This window comes from Nannospalax galili, unplaced genomic scaffold (genome assembly GCF_000622305.1).
Source record: "Nannospalax galili isolate Female #2095 unplaced genomic scaffold, S.galili_v1.0 scaffold9, whole genome shotgun sequence".
Lineage (NCBI taxonomy): Eukaryota > Metazoa > Chordata > Mammalia > Rodentia > Spalacidae > Nannospalax > Nannospalax galili.
Genome location: NW_008360332.1, coordinates 5453990 through 5468441, shown reverse-complemented (window position 1 = coordinate 5468441; position 14452 = coordinate 5453990). Strand labels below are relative to the sequence as shown.

Below are 14452 nucleotides of genomic sequence, written 5' to 3'. Positions count from 1 at the left end.
ATGTATTCATGCTATTGTTAGTTTTTCTTTGAATTCTGGGAAGGCATAGGAGAAACCACTTAAAAACTCTTGCTCCTACTTGAGATTGGAAGAATGGTGGCCTAAGTGTAGTGTAAGGTATAACAGTGTAAATGACAGGGTAAGAGTGGCCATCACTCTCACAGGATGCTAACTGCTTTTCTGGTACTGATGCTCCAGGCTACCTCTGGGAGAAGTTAATCTTTCTATCTCTTTTTCTACCTCAGGGTGATGTCTCTCTTAGACACCTAGATGTCCTTTCTTCACCATGAAACACAGTTTTCACACAAAGGGAGGTTGAACAAACTCATCTATCCCACCGCAGCAGTATGGATACAAGGCCTAGAGTGTCTTTTGTCCTTGGAAAGGCTCTAGGTAAGAAGTTCAAGCGTCAGCCTTTGCTATGTGGCAACTCATGAGACTTCAGCCCAGCTCAGCAAAGTCCAGCTCCCCCCCCCTTAAAACTCAGGAGCCTTTCCTCCAGTCTCACAAGTGTTGTAGGATAACTGAAGGATGAAATTGAACTGCAGTGTTCATGATAAGTGCTCCATTTTGGTTGACTGATTCAAGAGAACAACACTTTGATCAGGAGAAAATGACTAAGTTGAGAAATTTCATTTTATTTGGGATATGTTTGCTTCCCACCCCATTGCATTTTTATAAATAACTGCCAATTGTATTGTGACTTTCTAAGCGGGAAGCTAGACAGTTGTCTCGATCTGTACCATTGCAGAGCACACGTGTCTGATTAGGATAAGGCAGGGAACACAAAAAGTAAAACAAATGTCATGTTTTGAAACTTTTTTTCCGGTCCTTTAAATTTCATTTCATATAAGGACGCGAATATTTTCCAGTTACCAAGAAAGTAACCTTTACAATCAAGATCAACCAACTGCAAATTCCTGTATTTCTTATGGAGTCTTTCATAGATCAGTTGAAACCGTTCCCTCAATCTAAAATTTTCAGCCTCCGTGGCTGAGCATTTGCTAAGCGGTCCTGTGATTCGGAAGTCTCCCTCATCTCCTCAAATATATGGAATACCTGCAGGGTGGGTGCCCATTTGATCTTACTAACTTTCAAGTGGGTTTTCCGTACCCTCTTATTTTTTGCTAAACAAGGATGCTGAGATAATGAGAGGAAGCCTTTCCAACATTCAAGGTACCCCTCTGTTTGTGGTAAGCTGACAACACGGACCAGGGCTCGGTGGCCCAGGGCCTAAGGTGGAGGAGGAGGTGGCCCAGATGCGCGTCAGACCAGCGCCCTTTGCATCATCCCCTCAGGAGGGGACACCGCCCTGGCGCTCGCGTTGCTAGGTCCTCTGTTAGCTGCGTTCTGAAAGCTCCCCGAGCGGGACCAAGGCTCACTCGGGGCGGGGGTGCCGTGAAGAGCCCAGTCCATCCCGCACACCTGGAGGAGAAGCCGCGGGTCCCCGCGGTCCCCAGCGCTGCGGGCGCGCAGCGGGCGAAGTATCTCCTCCTCTTTGGTCCTCCGCAACTGAAGCGGACTCCGCGGGCCCTGGGGCTCGGGCATCCGGGCTCGTCGTGCACCCCTGGGTGCAGGGGCGAATGGTCTGGCCCGTCGGTAGCCGCCACCCTTTGGGCACTACAGCTGCTCCAGCTGCTCCGGGTCGGGTCCAGCGTCTGAGCTCCGAGCTTTGGCTGCCCCGGGCGGTGGGCGAGCGGAGGGGATCCCAGGGACGGCAGCGCCGGGCCGGGCCCGGGAGCCTCCTGCTGCCGGCGGGGAGCGCGGGCCGCCGAGGGATCGGCCACCCGGAGCCACGAGCCAGCACGGTGCCGCAGCGGTGAGTACCTGCCCGCCGCCCCCTCCCCAGCCGCACCCCCATCCCGGCCCATCCCGCACGGTCCCTGCCTTGGGGACAGGGTCCCCGGTGACAGCCGCACCGAGAGCCGCTGCTGTGAGGCTCATGATTCAGCACCACTGGTGCCCCCGGGTTCGGGCAGGAGGGGGAGGGGACCCGACCGGGTCGGTTGCGGGCTCCTGCCTCAGTTTCCATACCTGCTCTGGTGGACTCAAGTGGGTTGAACCCGGATTGCCAGCCTGGCTGTTCTGCTACGGTATTCGGTCCCCGCATCCTAGCGCCAACCTCCGTGAAAGAGCGGTGCGTTCTTGAAAGTGTGTCAGTGAAATGTCTTTTTCCGCACATCCGAGAGAAGTCTGGGTATCTCTCGGTTTCTCTGCTTCTCATCCAAGATACATGCCTGACCCTCTACTTTAGTTGACACCGAAATATCTTCCCCACCACTCACCCTCGCCACACTAGTGTGAACAATTCCTATAAAACTTGTCTTGTATTCAGGGTGGGCTTGACTTGACCCTGGAATAGAAGGAAAAGATGTAGAGGAATTACGGAGCACTACCCTCAGATTCTAGGCAATTACTTTATACATATATATGTATATACGTGTTATATATATAGTATTGAATTAAATCATCACAGCAACCCAGAACCAAACGTGGAAAATGAGGAGCAGGGATCTTAAATGACAATATCAAGGTCACAGAACAGGAATTTGAACTCAGGCCTCCCTCACTCCTGTATCAGTACTGGGTCTAGGTGTGGGTATACAAGCACTATTAGATGTTAGTATAGAATTAATTTTCACAAAAGTAATCTCAAACATCTGAAACAATCTGTAAACTTTCTGCATATTGCTTTTTAAGTATCACAGCCCTCCCCCCATACTCATGTGAGAAAACATCTATTTTCTTAGAAAGCTTATCTAGCAAAAAATTACATCTGGACAACACTTTGTAGGAGAGCTAGGTCATGGCAGGAGATGCTCAGCACATTTTTGGAGGTGGTATATACTGGGTGCTCAAGGTCTGGGAAAATGAATTAGCACCATAGAAAGAAATCTGGAAATCTTTATCATTTAATCTTTGGGTAGTGTTCGAAGAATGAATGGTTATCTAGTTCATGGTGGTGTGGAACTAAATCACACAGAGTTGGGTCACAGATAAACCCGGACTCATAATGCTGTTAGATTCATCACAACTCTGTCTTGGCATAGCAGGTGATAGCTCCATTTTATAGGCTAAGAAACTAAAATATGATCACACAGTAAGTGGTAGAATATAGGATACAAATTTACTCTCAAGTGCTGCTTCTCTCACCAAAAAAGAAAACCGTGTGTGTTGTAGTAAGATGGAGTTCTACACAGTGGGAAACTGATTGGTTAATTGATGCCCTGACCTTCAGAGTCAACAATCATTTGACTCCCTGAGCTCCTTCTGCAAGAATATTGGATGCCAGATCTTTCTTTCTCCTCTCTTGGGTCATTTGGCTTGCTTTCATTTGTGATTTATGGACTTTCGTGTAAGATATTCCAGTCTTGTTGATGTCTCAGGTGGCAGATTGCTAATGTACAAATGCTCTTTATTTCTAAGTACTGGCAGAGTTTGATGGCAGGCAAGGACACAGCCATTTGAGCCCATCATTTCTAAAGCACTGGACCATTTGCTTTGGAGAGTACTTTCTTAAAAGGGATATGGATAGACTAAAGCCCACAGCCTAAGTAAGAACATAACATGAACACAAATTCATATTTGTTGTTCATATGATGGTAGGAAAATCAGGGTGCTGTGTATGGTCTGAAGTTGATTCCTAGAAGGTTGCTTTATTTTGCTGTTTATACCTTAAATCTTTGTGAGGCATTTTACAACCCAATCTGTTTAATCCCAAGGGAAACAACAGAATTGATATAAATGAATAAACAAAATTAAAATATTACTGCTTTAAAAATTAAAATTATGTGACATCCTAGTAATGATGTCAGAAGCTATGTTTTAAAACAGGGACAGCGTGTGTCCTTTCGATAAGATCACTGAGGGCTTGAACATGATACCAACCTGAGTTTAGAACTGTTCCTCTCTGCCTCTGGCCCAATGAGTATTGCATCCTGTTTCAATTCCTGACTTGAAGGAACTGCTGGCCTAGCTAGGAGATATTTACACATATGAAAAGAATTGCCAGAATGACTTAGAATGGGCTTAATACCAAAAAAAAAAAAAAAAAAAAAAAAGGTGATGTAGCATTAAGTGCTTATAGCAATACCTTCAGAGACAAGGGAACTATTATTAAAGCTAGTGTGGTTAGGAAAGTCTTCATGGACAGAAGGGAATTAAGTTATCCTCTGAGAGTTGGGGCTGATTTACACAGGCTGAGACACAGGGTTAGCAGAGCTTATGCTGTTTGGGTTATGAAGAGTTTTGAATGGCAGGCTGAGATCCGTTTCTGATGTGGTAATCACAGAGAAGTAGTACAGATATCTTTTATGCAGGTTAAGTTTTTCTTGCTTATAGTTTTCATTTAGTTTGCCTCAAATTTTCTGCTAGAAAAAATATTTTTGGACTCTAAAATAATTTATCAACTAAATGAAGAAAAGGCTTGCCATGAAAATAAAATTTTTTCTCTTCTAAAGAAGTTCACCTATTAAAAAGTTCCTCCATTTTAGAATTGTGAATAAGTTGAAAACTATAAGAATATGAAAAAAATCACAATTTTACTAAAAGACTATTATTGACACTTTTCATGTATGACTTTAATCTTCTCTTATTAATGACTTGCTATATATCTTTTTACTTATATCCTCTGACCCTAATTTTCTACAATTTTATTGAGCAGTAACATTTAAAATGCAAACATAACTTTTCATCCAGTAGACATACTAGAATTTCCTAGTCATTCCTCATTATTGCTGCACCATTGATAATAACCTTGTGATGAACGTATTCATGCAAAAGGGTTTTTCTTTATTTTGAAGACAATTCTTTGGGATAGAATCTCTGGGGAAAGAGTATGAGCTCTTCCAATCATACTGTTTTCAGCAAGTTTTGAATTTCTACTAGATTTTATTTGTTCAATTTAGAACTTTACGTAATGGGTATAGAATATTTGTATAATGTTAAAAGCACACAATCAGCCGTGTGTGGTGGCGCACGCCTTTAATCCCAGCACTGGGGAGGCAGAGGCAGGCGGATCTCTGTGAGTTCAAGGCCAGCCTGGTCTACATAGTGAATTCCAGGACGGCTGGGGCTACAAGGGAGACCCTGTCTCAAAAAACAAACAAAAAAGAAAAAAAAAAAAAGTACCCAATCGCACAATCTTGTCTAAAGCTCCCCAGGTCACACAGCTTCAGGCAATTTCTCTTTGGATTAGGAAGATTAACTAAAGCATAAGAACTAAGAGAAAGGCAGGCATTTAGGATGACAGAAGAAAGAAAATATAATTAGAGTTGGAGAACAGGTTTGGTGAGACTAAGAGAGAATGTTGAGTCAGAGAAGAGGCTTTATGTGATGGACCACTTTCTGCTCCCAGGGATGTGTTCGTAGACTTACCTTTCTATCTCTACCTCTTTTCCACCAACAGAAACTATATGCCAAACTCGTCTTCTTCAAACTTCAACTTCTGTCCTTTGTCAGGTTCCCAGGTCTTTAGGTTTAGTGCCTGAGAATGCAGGACAAATAGGTGCTCTCCTATTTGGCGAATTCAAGTAGGGGAACACAAGACTTTGTGGTCCCTGCCCCTCTCTATTTCTTAGCAGAAGCCCAGGTTACAAACGACAAGGGAGGCAAATGTGATGGATTTTGAAGACTCCAGTTGAATTCTTGGTGCACATTTGCTACAAGTGAACTTTGAGGAGGTGACATTCTCAGTGACATTCATTTGTTCTCATTATTTCTCACCAGAGAAAAAATTCAGAGGAGAGAGACTGTCTCTCCATTTCCTCTGTTGCAGAGACACACGCCATTCCCTCCTTATGATGAGAAAGACGGGCCAGTGTTAAACAGGTGCTTTACCCAGTCTCCAGATTTATTTCCCGAAGTTCTCAGCTGAGCTTCCTTGGATCTACTTACACTCTTTTTGGGTCATAAGCCTGGAACACCATTGGTGTGGTTGGCCGTAAAGCATCCCAGAGCAGTAATGTAAGGGTAGTGAAGGGGTATGACTGTTCTTGAAGACACGGCTGGGAGCCGAGCCTCTTCTTACATGCAGTCAGTCTTGAAACAATGAAAACCAAAGCATCACATAGCACAAAGAACCTAACCTTCCTTTCAGGTCCTGAGAGATGGTTTCTGATGGAAGCTGGACTTTCAGGGCCCTGAGCATCTTAAGCTGAGTTTGTCTCATGCTTAGTTAGGGCCTATTATTTAAGAAGTTTTAAAAAGTTCCTAGAAGGTTATAAACCCATTACTATTTATCTCACATACTATCTGTCAAAAGTAAAGTGAGGTTAGCAAGCAGTTTCCCTGGTAGAAAACTTAAACAAGCTTTCCTATTTCATTCTCCACCGTTATTTCTCATTTGATATTTGTCTTTGACCATGTGATTGTTCTTATACACCGCTGTTGACAAAACATTGGGATTATTTAGGCTCTGGGGAATGGGTAGTGAATTAATTTTTCTCCCTCCCAATCTTATATTTGAAAGCACTGGTAGCATCACATTTTTTATTTTTATTTTTTTAAGTTTAGAAATAAGCAGGCAAGTGTTCACCAGATTTTCTCTTAGGATGCCCCAAAGGCCTCTGGGAATGCTTTCCTCTCTAAAATCTATGGCATGCTGTTCTACTGTGTGTGCTGAATGATCCACATGGGCCGCAGATTCTTAATTGTGTTGTGACACTTGAGCCTCCAAACCTGTGTTATTTTTGTCCCTCTGCCCAGAGATGTGAAATGGAACATTACATTTGACAAAAGATTATTCTTGAACATCTCTAGCTTTCTCGCCCACTGCTTTGAAAAGTGTGAACTGATGCCACAGTTAATTTGACAAGATGGAAATAGCCTGCTTTTAAAAGAAGAATTTTTACATAAAAAGTTCCTCCCTTTTCCATTAGTATATATCCAGTGAAGCTGTCGGTTTTTAAAGTAAACTGGGGGTCGGGGGAACTGGAGAGATAGCTCAGTTGTTAAGAGTACTGACTGCTCTTGTAGAGGACCTGGGTTCAATTCTCAGCACCCACATGGCTGCTAACAACTGTCTGAAGCTCCCGTTCCAGGGGATTTGACGTCCTCTTCTGACCTCCATGGGCATTGCATGACATGGGTGCACTTAACATAATGCAGGCAATACACTCATATACATAAAATAAACATAATAAGTAAAATATTTTAAAGTAAATTGGACATTTGTAGATTTGGGTGTTAAAGAAGCCTTAGTCCACGCAGTCTTTCCAAGGTCTTCCAAGGCTTCTTGTAGGCCTGCTGTACTCTCATTGAAGGCACTATTAGCTTCCTTTAGTAAGTGAAGTGATCGCACTGAAACTTTATGTAAAAATCTGTTTTAACTGACCCAGCCCTATTACATAATAAATGTGGAGTATTGGTAGAAAAAGTATCTGTGGGTTTGAGTCATTGCATTTACTGGAAATATTTTAGTATGCAATTTTGTTGTAATTTAAAATCTACTTTTCAAAGGACTTATCAAACAGAATTTATGACCATGTGTAACGTTCAGAGAAATTGCTGAAGAATCAGGACAATAATTCTAGCAAACGTCTCAGACTATATTTAGAGCAGTCTTTGGCTAACCAATGAATGTGTGATAGTTCTGTGAGTAAGAAAGATGGAAACTGAATCCTTTTCTCTACTGGGTTTAATATTCATGAGCCATCTGGGGGCATTTTAATTTAGTTTTAGGTTTGGTGACATCCAAGATGATCATATTGAGTGTTGTAACATTTCTTAATCTAGAGTCTTAAAGATTGGAAGGTATGATTTTGTCCATTTAGCAGTGTGAAAAATGTAAGTAAAGAGAAACAAAGACAAGACAAAATTAAGCTACACAGGGATTAATTAATAGCAGCCACTTTAAGATGAGTTGACACTTGATGCTAGTACTGGTATGTGTAAATAAGCGGAAGACCTTCATTGGGTCATTGGATAGTCTTTTGGTTTTAGTTTATAGTGTTTGAGGAAAACTTAACTTCTCAAGTTCATTGAAAACTTGTGTGGTCATTGCACACACATTTCAACCCATTTTTTTAAAAATATAGACTAATTGTTTCTAGAAGTTGACACAATACTGAAAAGAAAATAGACATCTTAAAATATTAAGGGAAATTTGAAAAGACGAGTGTGTCTCAAAATTAATCAGACTGAGCACGTGAGATGGCTTAGGAGTAAAGTGATTGCTGAGCAAGTCTGGGGACCTGAACTTGAACCCTGGAGCCCATGTAAAGTCAGAGAGCATCAACTCCATAAAGTTTTCTCCTGACCTCTATATGTGTGCTGTGGCACATATGCATCCCCACCCCAGCATACACACACACACACACACACACACACACACACCAGTAATATATACATTATTTATATAAAAAATTTAACTATATAGCATGTATGTTCATCAAAAACCAATGCCAAATAAGCATTTTTGTCACAATGAAATAATTACTACTACATATGTTTTGGGATTGTCATTTTGGAATAAGAGGCATTTTCTTTTTAAATTGTTTCTTGGGCATATGTCTCAAGAGCTGTTTTCATCCTCGACTAATGATTAAAAGTTACATCTGTTCCTCATTAATTATAGTATGTATATTTTTTTATTGTACTTTATGCAATTGTGAATTTTGATTTTAGGACACGTGAGAAAGTAAAGTAGTACAAATATAGGATGCATAATGAACACAATGAAGAAAATGCACTTGGGGCTGCAGAGATGGTTCAGCACATACTTCTGTTATTCCAGAGAACATGAGGTCAGCTACCAGTACCTGCATTGGAAAGCTCACAATGGCCTGTGACCCTAAGCTCCAGGGGATCTGATGCTCTCTTCTGCTCACCATGAGTATCTGCACTTGTGTGCACAAATCCACATATACATGCATACCTACACACATAATTAAAAATAAAAAAAAACTGTGTAACAAATGAAAAAGAAAATGCACTCAGCAGTACCTGTGAATCTAAAGATTGGAGTCCTGAAGTAAAATTAACTGGTGATGCAGCCAAGAATTTTCTCTTCTTAGGTAATTGTACATCTTGTGTCAATGTGAAAATGGTTATTATATTATATATTGTCTCTGTTTATCTGTGGTTTTGTCTTCCATGGTTCAGTTATAAATGGTTAAACGTGATCCAAAATATTAAATGGAAAATCCAGAAATAGCAACTCATAGGTTTTAAATTGCATGCAATTGAGTGGCATAATTAAATGTCATGCCCTTTTCAGTCCAGCCTGGGATATGAATAATCCTTATTCAGTGTAGACTGTACATGCAAGCTACCTGCTGGTTACTTGGTAGCCGTTTCCCTCTTGGTGTCTGAGCACTGTGTTCAGACAGCCCCTATTTTATATAATGGCCCCAAAGCACCAAAGTAGTGACGCTGGTCATTTGGATATGCCAGAGAAAAGTGGCAGAGTACTTCCCCCAAGTGACAAGGAGAGAGTTTTCAATAAGGAAAAAATAAATCATGGGCAGCGGTGACTATGATCTGTATGCAGTACAGTGAGACAGAGAGAGTGTGAACGAGCACATCTAAGCACTTTTTGTACAGTATGTTACAGTTCTATTTCACTGTTAGTCCTTCTTGTCAATTTCTTACTGTGACTAGTTTATAGATGAAACTTTATCACACACAGCATGTATATAAAGAAACAGCATGTAAGAGTTGGTTCTAGCTAAGATTTCAGGATTTCACAATTGTCTTGAGAAGTATCCCTATCAATGAAGTGGGACTATAACCTTTTGTCCCAGAATTGTGTAAAAAAAATGTTCTTTATGTAATTACTTGGGTGATTGTAAACATCTTATCAGTATATCAGTAGTGTGTCTTTATCTGATTGTTAGTATTTTATAGTAATATTTATTTATTTATTCTTAGATAAAGATGATCCTTCCACTGAAGCTTTCTTTAAAACTATTTTTTTTATTTAATTTTTTTATGTGTGTGGGTGTTTTGCCTGCATGCATGTAAATGCACCACATGTATGTAGTACCGGTGGAGGCCAAAAGAGGGCATTGGATCTCCTAGAACTGGACTTACAGGTGGTTGTGAGCCACCTGATGTGGGTGCTGGAACTGAACCTGGGTCCTTTGCAAGATCAGCAAGTGCTCTTTATTGCTGAATCATCTCTCCAGACCCCATAGCACTGATTTATTTTAATGCAGTTATTCATTGTGATAAAAATATGCCATAGAATCTACCATCTTAACAACTTCTAAGTGTACATACCCTAATAATGTTAAAGATATTCACACTGTTGCAATACAGACCTTCAGAGCCCTGTCATCTTTTAAGTCTGAAATTCTCTGCCCATTCAGCAGGGTATTATCTTTCTTACTTCTTGGCCCGACCCCCAACATTCTTCTTTCGGTTTCTGCGAATTTAACTATGTTAGATACCTTATATTGCTTAGAATCATGCAGGATTTGTCTTTCCTTAACTGGTTTATCTTACCATAACATAGTGTCCTCAAGGTCCATGGTATTGCAGCACATGTCAAATTTCCCTTCCATTTTAGGGTTGAGTGATAATACATTGTATGGTTATAGCACATTTTATTCATCTCTTAAATTTTATTTATTTATTTATTTATTTATTTATTTATTTATTTTTATTTTATGTGTATGAGTGTGTTGCCTGCGTGTATGTAAGTACAGCACATGTGTGACATGCCCCAAAGGCCAGATAAGGGCAACGGATCCCCTGAAACTGGAACTACTGACAATTGTTACTGCCATGTGGGTACTGGGAACCGAACCCGGGTCCTCTACAAGAGCACCCAGTGCTTTTAATTGTTGAGCCGTCTCTCCAGCCCATCTTGTTTATTTCTTGAACCATTCACGGACATTTGTGTTGCTTCTACTTCCTGTAAATGTGGGCATGCTAATATCTCAAGGCTCTGTTTTCAACTCTCCTGAATTATATTCAGAAGGGGGATGTCTGGATCATATGATGGTTCTAGTTTGCATATTTTGAGGAACCTCAGTAATATTTTCTGTAGTAGTTGCACCATTTTACTATCCTACCAAGAGTCCACAAATGTTCTGTTTCTATCACACCCTGTCTAGCAGTTATTTTCTGGTGTTTTCTCTGGTGATAGCTCATCACAGTTTTGACTATTTTTCTCTAATGAGTAGTGATCTTGAGCATGTATCTTATATTATGCTTATTGGCCATTTTATGTAATCTTTGAGGATATGTCTATTAAAGTTATTTGACCATTTCTAAATAGGATTAATTGAACTTAGTCAAGTTGTAAGTTTTTGCATTTTAACTGTGAATCATGCATCAGATACATGATTTGCAAGTATTTTTCCCCATTCTGTAGATTGCCTTTTTACTCTGTGTTTGATGTGGTCAGTTTGTGGATTTTGCTTTTCTTGCTTATGTAACATTGGCTATTTTAGCAGCTCAAAAAATTAATTGTTGATCTCTTCAAATTGCTGTTTAGTTTTTTCTTCTTATTCCCTAAAATCTACAAAATTGCTTTTGTAACTATGATATCTGCCATACTATTTTATATATACAACTTAGTTTTGATTGATTTTAATGTGAAAGATCTACTTTACAGTATAGGATTTGGATTTTGTTGTAATAATTTAACCAAACTTACTAGGAATGTTGTCAAATGCAGACAAATCTAAAGAGAGTTGACATTCTGGCTATGTCAGTTCTTCCAAATCATCAACATGCTGCATTTTTTGTAAGTATTTATCTTCCTTAATTATACACATCTTTATGGAGAAAGTTTAAATGATACTGAATTTTAAGTTTGTTTCTATTTCTTTGTTGTCAGTGTGTAGAAATACAATTGGTTTTTGTGTCTCAATTTTTACCCTGCAACCTTACTCAATTTGCTTCTTTTTAAAAATATTTTATTGGTTTTTAATTTTATGTACATGAGTCTATTGCCTGCATGTATGTAAGTGCACCCGTGTTGTGCAATGCCCGCAGAGGACAGAAGAGGCTGTCGGATCCCTGGAACTGGAGTTACAGACAGTTGTTAGCTGCCCTGTGGGTGCTGGGATTCAAACCCGGGTCTTCTGCCAGAATAGCCAGTGTTCTCAACCACTAAGCCATCTTTCCAGCTCTCAACTTACTTCTTGGTTGTAAGATTTGAAAATACTTTGAGATTTATTTATTTTTTAATAGGTTTTTATTTTTTTGTGGGTATGAGTGTATTGATTGCTTGCATGTATTTAAGTGCACTCGCGTCATCGTGCAGTGCCCACGGAGGCCAGAAGAGGGCATCAGATTCCCCGGAACTGGAGTTAGGGATGTTTTTTTAGCTGCCTTGTGGGTGCTGGGAATCAAACCCAGGCCCTCTACAAGAGCAGACTGTGCTCTTAACCACTGAGCCATCTCTCCAGCCCCTGAGATTTATTTTTTAATGTTAAATATGATCATATAATTTATAAATGGAGACAACTTTTTTTCCAGCCTAGGCACCTTGATAGATCTTACTTATTACAAATGGATAGAATCTCCAGTACTGTGTTAAAGAAAAGTGATGAGCCGGGCGTGGTGGCACACGCCTTTAATCCTAGCACTTGGGAGGCAGAGGCAAGTGCATTCAAGAACCGGCCTTAGAGATGCTCTCATGCTCTGCCAAAAAAAAAAAAAAAAAAAAAAAAAAAAAAAAAAAAAAGTGATGCGTGCATGTTTTTGCTTTCTTTCCAATTTTACAGAGAAGATTAAGTCCAGTCACTCTTAAATATTATGCTTGTTGTACGGTTTGTGTGTGTGTGTGTGTGTGTGTGTGTGTGTGTGTGTGTGTGAAGTTTTCCCTCTACATCAGCAATTCAACCACCCATAGATTGAAAATATTTTTAAAATGGTATCCGTACAGAAAATACATACACATTTCCTTTTCGTCATTACTTCAAAAATTATAGAGCAACTATTTACACAGCGTTTATGCTGTATTATTAACCATCTAGGTTGGTTTAACTAAAGTGTGGGAGGATATGTGTAGATTATATGCAAATATTTTATGGAGAGTATGAGCACCCACAGATTTTGGTGTCTATGGAGGCTTTGGAACCAGTTCCACACATATAAGGAGGAACTACTGCACATGCTTTTTGTGAGGGGCTAGGTTGTTCTCCGTTCATAGCTCACTAAGACTTTACCCCGAATGGAAGTTGAATTGCATTAAATTACTTTTTTTTCTTTTTTCAGCCGTGAGTGGTGGTGCGTATCTGTAACTCCGCACCAGGGAATAGGGGGCAGGGTTGGGAGCTCAAGGTCATCCATTTGGGACTGGAGAGCTCCTTTGCGGGAATTTGAAAATTTCAAAATAAAAATTAGTAGTTAAATGACTGTTCACGTTATTAATTTTGTCTTGACTCTTGTGACTTTTAAGGAAATTCTTTTAAATTGTTGGATTTATGGGTGAATTTATTAATAGATTTCCCTTATTACCTATTTTTCAAATGTTCTTTTTTTTTGAATGTGGATTTTTCCTGCTGACTCTGGATTTGAATTTTTTTTTCTTGTATTTTTCTAATTTCCTAGGAGCTGAGACTGGATTTGTGATGCCTTCCCTTTTCTAATGTAGGCATTTCTGCCCAGCATGGTTCCATTCAACATGGCTTCGCTTTTATCTTACAGATTCTTGTGTTATGTTTTCATTTTCATTCAGTTCTATATCTATGTTTTAAAAAATATTTCCTTGGTGACTCCTGTGGCTATAAAGAAATTTCCCCTCTATTTTTTAGTTAAAATTTTTTTATTGGGGTTTCACTATTTAGCCCAGGTTGGTCTTGAATTCATGGACTCAGATGATCCAACTTAGCCTCCTGAGTAGCTAAAAGAACAGGCACATGCCATGATGCCCGTCTGAGGAAAGATACTGTTTTAATTCCTAAGATTTTAGAGATTTTGGTGTTGTTACAGTTATTGATTTCTGGTTTAATTGTACTCAGTCAGGAAACTTACTCTGTATGGTTTAAATTACTCTAAATATGCCTGGAAGTTTGTCTTGGTTTGCAAATTTCTCTGTGTTTTATGAATCAAATGTAGAGTACATTGATAAGAGGCCCGTGGGTTCTTGAAATTATGTGTGTTCTCCCATTTTGGGGAAGAATATTCAAATGTCAAACCAGATCCTATTGGTTGCCAGCATTGCTCAGTTTTCTCATATTCTTCTGGATGTTTTTATTTTCTATATGCTATAATTTATTTTTATTTGAAGCAGAGTTGGAGTTTATAAAGAGATTTTGATAGAGTCTAAGCACTATGGTGAGGAGAAAGAAGAGTGCTTAGAAAGAAAGGAACACACACCTGAGGAGGTGGGTGTGGGCTTTTCCAAAGAGTTGCTTATTCTTTTTAAAAAAAATTGTTTTATTTGTGTGTGTGTGTGTGTGTGTGTGTGTGTGTGTGTGTGTCTGTGTGCCTGTGTGTCTTCCTCGATAGCTCTTGTGGTGGTTAGTTTAAATACCAACTTGATGCGGTGTAG

At 39.8% G+C, this 14452-nt stretch overlaps 1 protein-coding gene across 2 annotated transcripts in view; it reads left to right on the top strand.

Moving 5' to 3' along the window:
* The first annotated feature begins 1634 nt into the window (after positions 1 to 1634).
* The window catches only part of Ttll7 (tubulin tyrosine ligase like 7), a 157817-nt gene continuing 144999 nt past the window's right edge, over positions 1635 to 14452 (top strand). For both annotated transcript variants that reach the window (XM_008826228.3, XM_008826227.3), the window contains exon 1: positions 1635 to 1819. The gene's annotated coding sequence lies outside the window, so the exon portion shown is untranslated. The remainder of the gene's footprint in view (positions 1820 to 14452) is intronic.